At 32.5% G+C, this 12,163-nt stretch overlaps 1 pseudogene; it reads left to right on the top strand.

The window, feature by feature from the left end:
• Positions 1-2,542: 2,542 nt before the first annotated feature.
• On the top strand, positions 2,543-6,461 carry LOC111627000 (annotated as a pseudogene).
• Positions 6,462-12,163: the final 5,702 nt, after the last annotated feature.

Genomic DNA, 12,163 nt, shown 5'->3' with positions numbered 1-12,163 from the left:
AAGATGACTTGAGACTGAAGCTGACCAAAAAGCAACCAGATTTTACAAAGTCGTGCAAAGAAAATCGTGCACATTTGTCACATTAAAATTAAATAACCTTATGTTATTTTCATTATTATTAGAATTGTATTTTAAAGGTAATAAATGTAAAAAAACTTATTCTATTTATCACTAGCTGTCTACCCACAGCTTCGCTTGCATTACATCAAATTTTCTCGTGGGAGTAAGATATTTTCTCACAGTAAAATGTAGCCTGTGTCCATCTCCAACATGTAAGCTATCTCTGTGCCAAATTTTATTAAAACCTGTTCAGCGGTTTAGACATGAAAAGGTAACAGACAGACAGGCAGAATTACCTTCAAATTTATATTAGTATGGATTAATATAAATTTCTGCTATAAGGAGTACACAAGTTTGAGCTCTTTTTTGAAGTGGTACGCAGGAAAAACTAATTGGGAACCACTGCTGTAGAATGTTAGGGGATGTGTTTACTGAAATATTTTTGGCCCAGGTTGGTGAAAAAACCTGGGCCAAATATATTTATGTATTTAGTCCATGGAAAACATTATTTCTGCCTGTTTTGGTAATGAAATTGAAAGTATAGATGATATCATTATAAGTTTGATATACAGTCGACCCCCTATAACGCGGGTTCATATAATGCGGATCCATGTATCGCGGTGAAAAAATTGCGACTTTATTCGTATAAAGACGCTAAAAGAGACTTGTAAAATGCAGTAAAATGTCATCGCCGACTCATGTCGTGACAGGATTGGTCGAATCTGGACCAATAGTGGACGAGCAGCAGAACTACTTACGCTATGGAGAGTTTAGGCGGGTAAGTTGAGTTTACTATCGTCTGTACAGTGTATAAATTAGGTACTGTAAGTCTAATACAGTACTGTAATTTTATACATTTCTTGTGAAAAAAACATTTCTTATTCAATGGCCATAAAAATTATTTCTATTAATGATGTCTCCATAGTTCAACGAAATTTTCACAGAAAAATAACTTATCAGAAAACACATCTGCTGTTTGGTGCGTGCTCCATGATTAAAACAAGCTTAAGTAATGCCGTCGTCGAACAGTGCACAGTTGGTAAGTAATCTTACAGTTTTTTGTTTATAGCATAGTTTATACGGATTATTCCCAAAAAATTATATGTTTTTTGGAAATGTTGAGTCAAATTAGTCTAGAATTGATTAATTTTATGGAAGAAAACCTTTCAAACAGCTGTAGTCCGTAAACTGCACATGTGCCGGGTTGTGATTGGCTCATGTATTTAGGGATTCCTACAACGTGAAATTCTTATAAAGTGGAACGTATCTACCGCGTTATAGGGGGTTCGACTGTATTTGCTTATTTACTCTAACTTACTTAACTTTACTCTAACTGTACTTGCTTATATACTCTAATGTGGAATTTATTTATAATAATTAAAATGATATTTTGTACAAATTTAGATTATTAATAAATAATTTGAGAGTTTTAACTCATAAATTATTTATTAATAAGTTTGATTTAAGGCAATAGTTGCGTTCAGCAGACTAAACAGTTTTAATTGAGAGATATGGTAGCAGTAACTACAAATTTGCTGAACAATGAATTATGAATTGATATGAGTGATAGTGGCACTGCATTCGTTTCTACTCATTTCCAAAAACTTTAAAAGTGAATTTAATTTACATTGTCAAATTTTTTTTAAGTCTTATTATCTGCTTTTAGTTCTTAATAAATGTTTTTAAGTAGATTAATACTGTATTGTGTGTCTTCATATACATAAATAATATTTATAGATATCCCCTGTATAACATGGTAGTTAAATTTTAAAATATGCAAATTCATGCTATTTAAAACAAAGGACTAGTACAAAACATAGGGTCAGTTTCCAAAAGTTAGCAAAGTATACTAGTTTTTTCATAATTAAGAGAAATATGTTTATTAAAGCAATCAATAATTAACTAACAATTACAGTCAAAAGTATTGCACGTTAATATTAATTTTTTCTTCACTCATAAATACTGTACAATCTCTCTACACAGCGGTGTTTAAATAAAATAAAATAAAAAACTTTTCAAACCTTAAACCGGAGTGCTTCTATTTTTAGAATTGCGAATGTTTTCGTCGCCCCACCTGGGCTCTTCTTCAGGCTATAACGAATGGGCCTTTAATATTCAAATTAACATTCGATATGAATCTCTTCCGAATTCTATCATTTGAAATCGTTCCGAAGTTGTGTTGCGCATGCTCCATATTCATCCCTTTAAATGCTGTTATCTATCAAAATCTCTTCCAAATTCTATATTTGTATTGCACATGCTCCATACTCATCTCTTTAAACGCTGTTATCCAGCAAAATCTTCCATGCTTTGATAGATAACAGTGTTTAAAGGGATGAATATGGAGCATGCGCAACACAACTTCGGAACGATTTCAAATGATAGAATTCGGAAGAGATTCATATCAAATGTTTATTTGAATATTAAAGGCCCATTCGTTATAGCCTAAAGAAGAGCCCAAGAGGGGCGACGAAAACGTTCGCAATTCTAAAAATAGAAGCACTCCGGTTTAAGGTTTGAAGAGTTTTTTTATTTTATTTCATAAATACTGTTAAACAAGGATGTTTTTCTTTCTAGCAAAATATCATCTGAGCTTTCCTGTTGACCATAATCTTAATCATCAGCAACATCTTGATTTTTCTCTACTTTTTTCATAAAATCTGATATTTTCATTTGCTATTTTCATCCACATTTCCAATTGTCTTGAATTCATATGCATGTTTTGTGCACAAACTGATATATCACTGAAACTGCACGAGTTCCTCAAAATCCACAGGAAGTTTTTGATAAATTGAAGTTCTCCATCCAAAGAAAATCCTTCCCTTCTCATAAATTTTTCACACCAGTTGCTTTAAAATTCTCAATACTAAATTTAAGAATGGCTTCTTTTGCCTTACATTGTAACATTTGCATTATAATGGGTAGTGCTTTAAACTGAGCATCCCTTATAAATTGAGCAATAGTATTGTCTACTTGAGCATATCTTCCTCATTTTGGTCCAAGAAAGACTTCGTTGAAGATTTACAAGCAAAAATCAAATCATATTGTTTACACCATCAACAGATATTTGTTTCCTCAATATCAAATTTTCTGCCTGCTGCTCTGTTTCCATTTTCTTTTGCATATAAAATTGCTTTCTTTTTCTTACTTGCTTTGTAGTGAAATCTTCTTGATGCCATGGCTGATAACTATGATTTATACTTGATAAAAAAAAATATGTACAGTAAAAACGTTCATAAATACATACACACAAAGAACTTTGGGATAGACTGAAGATTTTCACAGCAAAATACCAGTAAGTTGAGTGACTTCTAGGAATTGTTCAAGTGATTAAACACCTATTCTGTAAAGACTGATTCTTGGTAAATAGGCTTAACCTTTTGATGAATGGGTTCACTAGTTGCACCCTCTGCTGTCAGAGAGAGTTACTGGTAGTTTTTAGAAATATAGAATTCACAAAAAAATAAAAATATATATCTTGGTTTATAATTCATATTTTTTAATGAACTAGGACTTACTTCAAAAATAAAGAAAACATTTTATAAAACAACAGAACTTTTCTATTCTTTTCCACAAAAAATTATCAAATCAACTTTTGATTACATCATCAATTTTTAAACATTTACTAAGTTCAATAAGTTTTGTTGTTCGATAAGAGATGGCACTAGTTGGTTCGCAGCTTTATTTCTCTAAAAATGCTACTACTATTTTATGAACACATGTGAAGTTTCATGTAGATCTGTCAACTCGTTTGTATATTTACAGTTGTTCAAAGTTGACGTGTCACTGTATTTTTTTACAATGCAAAAAATAGAATATTGTGCAGTGATAAGATTCTTATTTTTGGAAGGTGTAGCACCAAAATAAATTCATGAACGATTGTTAAAAGTGTATAAGGACTCTTCACTTTCAGAACAGTAGAAATTAGAACAGTAGAAAGATGGGTTGCTGAATTTAAACGTGGTCATACAAGTCTTGAAGATGATCCATGTGAAGGACATCCAAAAAGTTCATCAACACCAGAAATTGTAGCAAAAATACAGCATATGGTTTTGGAAGATCGTCAATTAACCAAGAGAGATTTAGAAGAAGCCCTAGGGATCTCATTAGGCAGTGTGAGCAATATTTTGGCTGAAGTTTTGGGTTACAGAAAGCTGTGTGCACAATGGGTGCCACATTCGCTAACAATGGAACAAAAACACATTCGAATGCTACTTTCTCAGCAACATTTAGAGCATTTTAGAAAGGATAAAAAGGATTTTGTGCATTGTTTCATCAGGATCGTGGTGGTAGGCCGAAGTCTACCACCATGATCCTGAATCAAAACAAGAGGCTAAAGAGTGGTGTGAACCCAGTTCTTTGGCTCCAAAGCAAGTTAGGGTGCAGAAATCGGCCAAGAAGGTATTAGTATCAGTTTTTTGGGATGCAAAAGGAATTTTGTTCGTGGATTACTTCCAAACTGGTAAAACAATAAACTCAGATTATTATTGTAACTTTTTGGTCCAGCTGGATGTAAAAATTCACGAGAAACGATCTGGTTTACAGAAGAAAAAATCATTTTTCATTAAGATAACGCACCCTCTCACACAGCTCAAAAAACCATCGTGAAAATCAGTGAATTAAAGTACAAATTGTTGCAACATTCACCTTATTTGCCAGATTTAGCTCCCTCTGATTTCTGGCTGTTCTCACATCTCAAAAAATTCATGTGTGGGAAACAGTTTTCATCGAATGAAGAGGTAATGGCAGCTGTGGAAGTGTATTTCGACAGTCTTCCGGATTTTCACTTCAGAGATGGAATCCATAAATTAGATCACTGGAACAAGTGTATTGAGTTCAGGGAGATTATATTGAATAATAAAATGTATTTCAAACCATAAAATCATGTTTTTCTTATCGAACAGCAAAACTAATTGAATAACCTGGTATCAACACTCCCATTGCTGTTTTGGCTCTAATTTGGACACTTTTTCTTTGCACTGGATACAAGTACAGGCATTATAATGTATTCATATCTCCCTAACCTGGAAACCTTGCTATCCTATATCTTGGACACCACTTACTGTCATTGTCATATCTTTGCACCTCTCTATGTCAGACACTTTTTGGTGATGACAAGTTGGACAATAAATAACATCTCGTGACAAATTAAAGCATGCTTGCTTGGCCAATAGGTGGTATGTGGTGATTATTATTGTAAAGAGGAGAGGATTTAGAGGAAAAAGGGTTCAAGAATAAGATTATGGCATTTACAAAGAAAGTTGCATCACAGAAAGAATGCCAACTATTACAGTACAAGATCACTTAACCTTTAAAATCTGGAAATCTGATATATCAATGAAGTGTTAGAAGTTCATGAATGTCCCAGTGATGATTCAGAAAGTATTCTCAAAAATAATATTGAAAAAATGTGGAAATGATGATTTTGCCTCAAGTGATGTATCGGATGATATGGAACCTGGAGTACTGGAACAGAAAGCACCAAACCATCAGTCTGCCCTCTTACATATTTCAGAACTGGAACGTTATGTATTTGCATATTGTCAACCTAATGTTGTGAAGGTGTTTGAGATTGCAAATATAAAAGAAATTAGGAAAATCCAGACTGACACATCTTCATAACAGAATTCTTTGGGAAAAAATAAGCATGTGTTTGCTGTAGAAATGAGGTATGATTCATTGATTGTAGAATCAAAGCAGAATGTTTTTTCAGATGTTAATTTGATTTAATAATGTATTCAATTGCAACATATCAGCATGTTTTTATGGAGTCATATTGGCATAATTATAATTACATATGTGTAGACAAGACTCATACCTTACAAGCAGGTTTAATGATACTTTATTGAACTATGTGATATGTATAGTATTATATTAACATTCATTTTTGGTCATTAAATTTTATGATAACATTAAAAACTGATGCTTTTTTTTATTTATTTAGCAAAACATAGTATGGTATGTGTGTAGGTATGTGTCTGCAGGAATGCTCACCTCATTAACTTGGATACTTTGGATCTTCACCATAGGTATTCAACTTAGTGATGTTTTACTGTAGCTAATTTTGAAATTTTCAATAAATAAATGGATAAAGTAAAAAAAAAATTGCTGTTAGCACCCACCATCGTATTTTAACTTATTGGGTTTATATATGCATACTCATTTCACTGTTCTTCTTCTGCAAAACAGCAGTGGGAATCAAATTTGATACATGAAAATAAACTGTTTTTAGACATTTTCCACTGGAAACAGAAGAAAATGTGATCTGAATCTGAATTAGGCTTAGAGTTCTTTGCAGCAAATGGCTGAATAGACTCTGGAATTCATGAATATTAAATACATTAAAATCAGCATATAAACAATGCAGAAACTGGATAATAATGCTGAAAGAAAAAAAAAGCAAAAGCTCCAGCAAAACAAAAAATATTTAATGATAAACATTTTCAATAGCTAAAGCTATCAAGAGCATCTGTTTATCAATAAATATTTTTTGTTTTTACTTGAGATTTTGGTTTTTTCATTTTTTACTTTAACAAATTAAAATCATTTTGTTTTTACTGAGTTTATTTTTTATTATTATTTGATAAAATAAAACAAATGAAGCTATATGATACAAATGCTCTCAAACAACAAAATATTTTTTAACTTCCACATATGAAGTTTCAGAGGTTCTCTCTTAGTATTCCATTTTTGATTGCAAGATGGATGAAACAGTTGATGGGTCAGCTCTGGAAACCCAGGATTGAATCCAGGTGAGCATGTACCTCACAAATTTTTCAACGGAGGTTGGTTGGAAAAAATGCCCTCTTAGTACCTGCAAGATGGGAAGAGTTACAAATGAAAAAATATTCCATATTTAGGATGCAATTTGAAAAAATTTTAGACTTATAAATTCCCACTGTCATCCATCTGCCTTTCCTTAATCTCTAGAATGGAGTTAGATAGATGAAATCCAACATCAGATATAGAAAGCTTGGGGGCAGGAGGCCCCAATTAACTTCCGATGTAAACCAAGAGCCACATCATTTCAATTCAAAAATTTTCCCCTGTAAGGAGTCAGATAGATGATGGCATGACTCTGTTGCTAACAGGAAGATGCTTACATTATGTACAGGGGCAAGACACTACTAATTTGAAGTGGAGAGCATTTATTTTAAATTAAATAAATTTAAAAATATGATTAAAAATTGCAGCCCAGCATTGTGATGACATTACAATAAATAATTGGTTGCTCTGTTTTATTTTATAACCAGCTGTGAACCTGGTGTTGCCTAGGCAAAAAACAACAGCAAAGATTAAGATTATTAGATTATTTCATACTTCTAATCCTTCTAGTAGCCCAGGACACCCCCTAGTGGGCATTCTAGCAGCAGCAGTGTCATTCTGTGGTATAAATAATAAATTCCTATTACAAATAACAATAATATACTGAATTTCTCATGGCATACCATACTAAAACGTAGCCAAAAATGCATAAAACCACATCAAATAATAATATACTGAATTTATTGTTAATTTAAATAATAGCTAGGGACACCCCTAGTGGCCATTTTTGGCATACAGTGACAGAAAGAAAGAAACTGGATTTTCAACTTTATATAATAGATTACATTTACAATGAAGTGTATTAGAAAAATGACATTTTAACAGGTCTGTTTGATTGATTGAGTTAGTGCTTATTTTTATGTAAATTTTAGTCATTTGGAGTTTTTCATTGTAAAACTTAAGTATTGACATCAAATTGACATAAAAAATGTACACTGTCTCAATATTGAGATGGTATTTTGGCCAAGTGGATAAAACCACTGAATGTTGAACAGGTTGGAATTTCACCAATGAGCTGGCCACATGAAGTTTTGTCTAACATCTAAATAGTGGCCAATTTTTGAAAAAGTTCTCCTAGAAGACACTGCCTTGGCAGATTGTCCTTGTGTTGCATTGACTGTTGTATTCAATTAAAAAAATCTTCTAAACTGGATAATGGTAAGTGTTAAACTTTCAATGGTTGTTACAAAGATTTAGGGTATAAGGTGAGATAGTTTTTTCTTTAGGGTATATACTATTCCAAGTCATAAGCACAAAAGTATCATAATTAAAATAAAAAAATTTGTGGTTTCAAAACTACATAAAGAAAAAATAATACAGCATTTTTGACATTTCATACTGTTATAGTAAAAGAAAAAATCATTTTTCATTAAGATAACGCACCCTCTCACACAGCTCAAAAAACCATCGTGAAAATCAGTGAATTAAAGTACAAATTGTTGCAACATTCACCTTATTTGCCAGATTTAGCTCCCTCTGATTTCTGGCTGTTCTCACATCTCAAAAAATTCATGTGTGGGAAACAGTTTTCATCGAATGAAGAGGTAATGGCAGCTGTGGAAGTGTATTTCGACAGTCTTCCGGATTTTCACTTCAGAGATGGAATCCATAAATTAGATCACTGGAACAAGTGTATTGAGTTCAGGGAGATTATATTGAATAATAAAATGTATTTCAAACCATAAAATCATGTTTTTCTTATCGAACAGCAAAACTAATTGAATAACCTGGTATCAACACTCCCATTGCTGTTTTGGCTCTAATTTGGACACTTTTTCTTTGCACTGGATACAAGTACAGGCATTATAATGTATTCATATCTCCCTAACCTGGAAACCTTGCTATCCTATATCTTGGACACCACTTACTGTCATTGTCATATCTTTGCACCTCTCTATGTCAGACACTTTTTGGTGATGACAAGTTGGACAATAAATAACATCTCGTGACAAATTAAAGCATGCTTGCTTGGCCAATAGGTGGTATGTGGTGATTATTATTGTAAAGAGGAGAGGATTTAGAGGAAAAAGGGTTCAAGAATAAGATTATGGCATTTACAAAGAAAGTTGCATCACAGAAAGAATGCCAACTATTACAGTACAAGATCACTTAACCTTTAAAATCTGGAAATCTGATATATCAATGAAATGTTAGAAGTTCATGAATGTCCCAGTGATGATTCAGAAAGTATTCTCAAAAATAATATTGAAAAAATGTGGAAATGATGATTTTGCCTCAAGTGATGTATCGGATGATATGGAACCTGGAGTACTGGAACAGAAAGCACCAAACCATCAGTCTGCCCTCTTACATATTTCAGAACTGGAACGTTATGTATTTGCATATTGTCAACCTAATGTTGTGAAGGTGTTTGAGATTGCAAATATAAAAGAAATTAGGAAAATCCAGACTGACACATCTTCATAACAGAATTCTTTGGGAAAAAATAAGCATGTGTTTGCTGTAGAAATGAGGTATGATTCATTGATTGTAGAATCAAAGCAGAATGTTTTTTCAGATGTTAATTTGATTTAATAATGTATTCAATTGCAACATATCAGCATGTTTTTATGGAGTCATATTGGCATAATTATAATTACATATGTGTAGACAAGACTCATACCTTACAAGCAGGTTTAATGATACTTTATTGAACTATGTGATATGTATAGTATTATATTAACATTCATTTTTGGTCATTAAATTTTATGATAACATTAAAAACTAATGCTTTTTTTTATTTATTTAGCAAAACATAGTATGGTATGTGTGTAGGTATGTGTCTGCAGGAATGCTCACCTCATTAACTTGGATACTTTGGATCTTCACCATAGGTATTCAACTTAGTGATGTTTTACTGTAGCTAATTTTGAAATTTTCAATAAATAAATGGATAAAGTAAAAAAAAATTGCTGTTAGCACCCACCATCGTATTTTAACTTATTGGGTTTATATATGCATACTCATTTCACTGTTCTTCTTCTGCAAAACAGCAGTGGGAATCAAATTTGATACATGAAAATAAACTGTTTTTAGACATTTTCCACTGGAAACAGAAGAAAATGTGATCTGAATCTGAATTAGGCTTAGAGTTCTTTGCAGCAAATGGCTGAATAGACTCTGGAATTCATGAATATTAAATACATTAAAATCAGCATATAAACAATGCAGAAACTGGATAATAATGCTGAAAGAAAAAAAAAGCAAAAGCTCCAGCAAAACAAAAAATATTTAATGATAAACATTTTCAATAGCTAAAGCTATCAAGAGCATCTGTTTATCAATAAATATTTTTTGTTTTTACTTGAGATTTTGGTTTTTTCATTTTTACTTTAACAAATTAAAATCATTTTGTTTTTACTGAGTTTATTTTTTATTATTATTTGATAAAATAAAACAAATGAAGCTATATGATACAAATGCTCTCAAACAACAAAATATTTTTTAACTTCCACATATGAAGTTTCAGAGGTTCTCTCTTAGTATTCCATTTTTGATTGCAAGATGGATGAAACAGTTGATGGGTCAGCTCTGGAAACCCAGGATTGAATCCAGGTGAGCATGTACCTCACAAATTTTTCAACGGAGGTTGGTTGGAAAAAATGCCCTCTTAGTACCTGCAAGATGGGAAGAGTTACAAATGAAAAAATATTCCATATTTAGGATGCAATTTGAAAAAATTTTAGACTTATAAATTCCCACTGTCATCCATCTGCCTTTCCTTAATCTCTAGAATGGAGTTAGATAGATGAAATCCAACATCAGATATAGAAAGCTTGGGGGCAGGAGGCCCCAATTAACTTCCGATGTAAACCAAGAGCCACATCATTTCAATTCAAAAATTTTCCCCTGTAAGGAGTCAGATAGATGATGGCATGACTCTGTTGCTAACAGGAAGATGCTTACATTATGTACAGGGGCAAGACACTACTAATTTGAAGTGGAGAGCATTTATTTTAAATTAAATAAATTTAAAAATATGATTAAAAATTGCAGCCCAGCATTGTGATGACATTACAATAAATAATTGGTTGCTCTGTTTTATTTTATAACCAGCTGTGAACCTGGTGTTGCCTAGGCAAAAAACAACAGCAAAGATTAAGATTATTAGATTATTTCATACTTCTAATCCTTCTAGTAGCCCAGGACACCCCCTAGTGGGCATTCTAGCAGCAGCAGTGTCATTCTGTGGTATAAATAATAAATTCCTATTACAAATAACAATAATAATATACTGAATTTCTCATGGCATACCTTACTAAAACACAGCCAAAAATGCATGAAACTGCATGAAATAATAATACAGTGATACCCCAAACTTACATGATAGGTGGGACCAAGCGATAACCGTGTAAGTCAAATTCGCGTAAGTCGGGGTATAATTTCGCAATATGCGTAAAACCCAAGTCGGATGTATGTAAGCTAATAAATGTTCTTGTTAATCTTATCTCGTCTTTTGATTCATTCACGTTAGAAGAAATCACCACATAGAGTCTCTCAAGTCTCTGTAGATATAACAAACACAGAAATAAATAACACAAAATAAATTGTGGCTATGTGTCGATTCCGTGTGACACATCTGAACATGTAAGCCGAACAATAGTGTGGTGGGATTGAGTAATCGAGAGTTGTTTGGTACTCAAACAAAAGACGAATCGACGAGATTTGAAAATTGCGTAACTCCGGGTTCGCGTAAATTGAGGTATTACTGTATACTGAATTTATTGTTAATTAAAATAATAGCTAGGGGTGCCCCTAGTGACCATTTTTGGCATACAGTGACAGAAAGAAAGAAAATGCCCAGTTTTTCAGCTTTATATAGTAGATATTAGGCACTTCTTTTTAAAGTTCTTGGTAAATAATAGTAAAATTAATATACAGTGTAACCTCGATTATCCGGACCTCTATTATCCGGATTTTCGATTATCCGGATGTTCAAAATAAACAAAAATTTTACGAATTTGCTGATTTGCACTTGGCGAATTACGACACTGTTTATGTACGTGATGGAATGCATAACATTTTTTGTTTCAACAACATCTCACCCGGCACAGTGCCCATAAACTCTTAAATACAGTAGAACCTCGATTATCCGCCCTAATTGGGGACTGGGGTTGGTCAGATAATTGAAAAGTCGGATAACCGAAAAGTATGAAAAAATCCATTATTAGTGTAGTATATTATTATATCCCATGTAATTAGTATATTAGTATATTAGTATATCGCTATTAACCTATTTTGCGTTGAATTTTCATAGCCTAACAGCCTAACAAAAATT

This window comes from Centruroides sculpturatus, unplaced genomic scaffold (assembly GCF_000671375.1).
Source record: "Centruroides sculpturatus isolate CEXI.00-Female unplaced genomic scaffold, Cexi_2.0 scaffold445, whole genome shotgun sequence".
In the NCBI taxonomy this organism is placed as follows: Eukaryota; Metazoa; Arthropoda; class Arachnida; order Scorpiones; family Buthidae; genus Centruroides; species Centruroides sculpturatus.
Note: the sequence above shows the minus strand (reverse complement) of the source record. Positions and strands in the feature narration are given on the sequence as shown.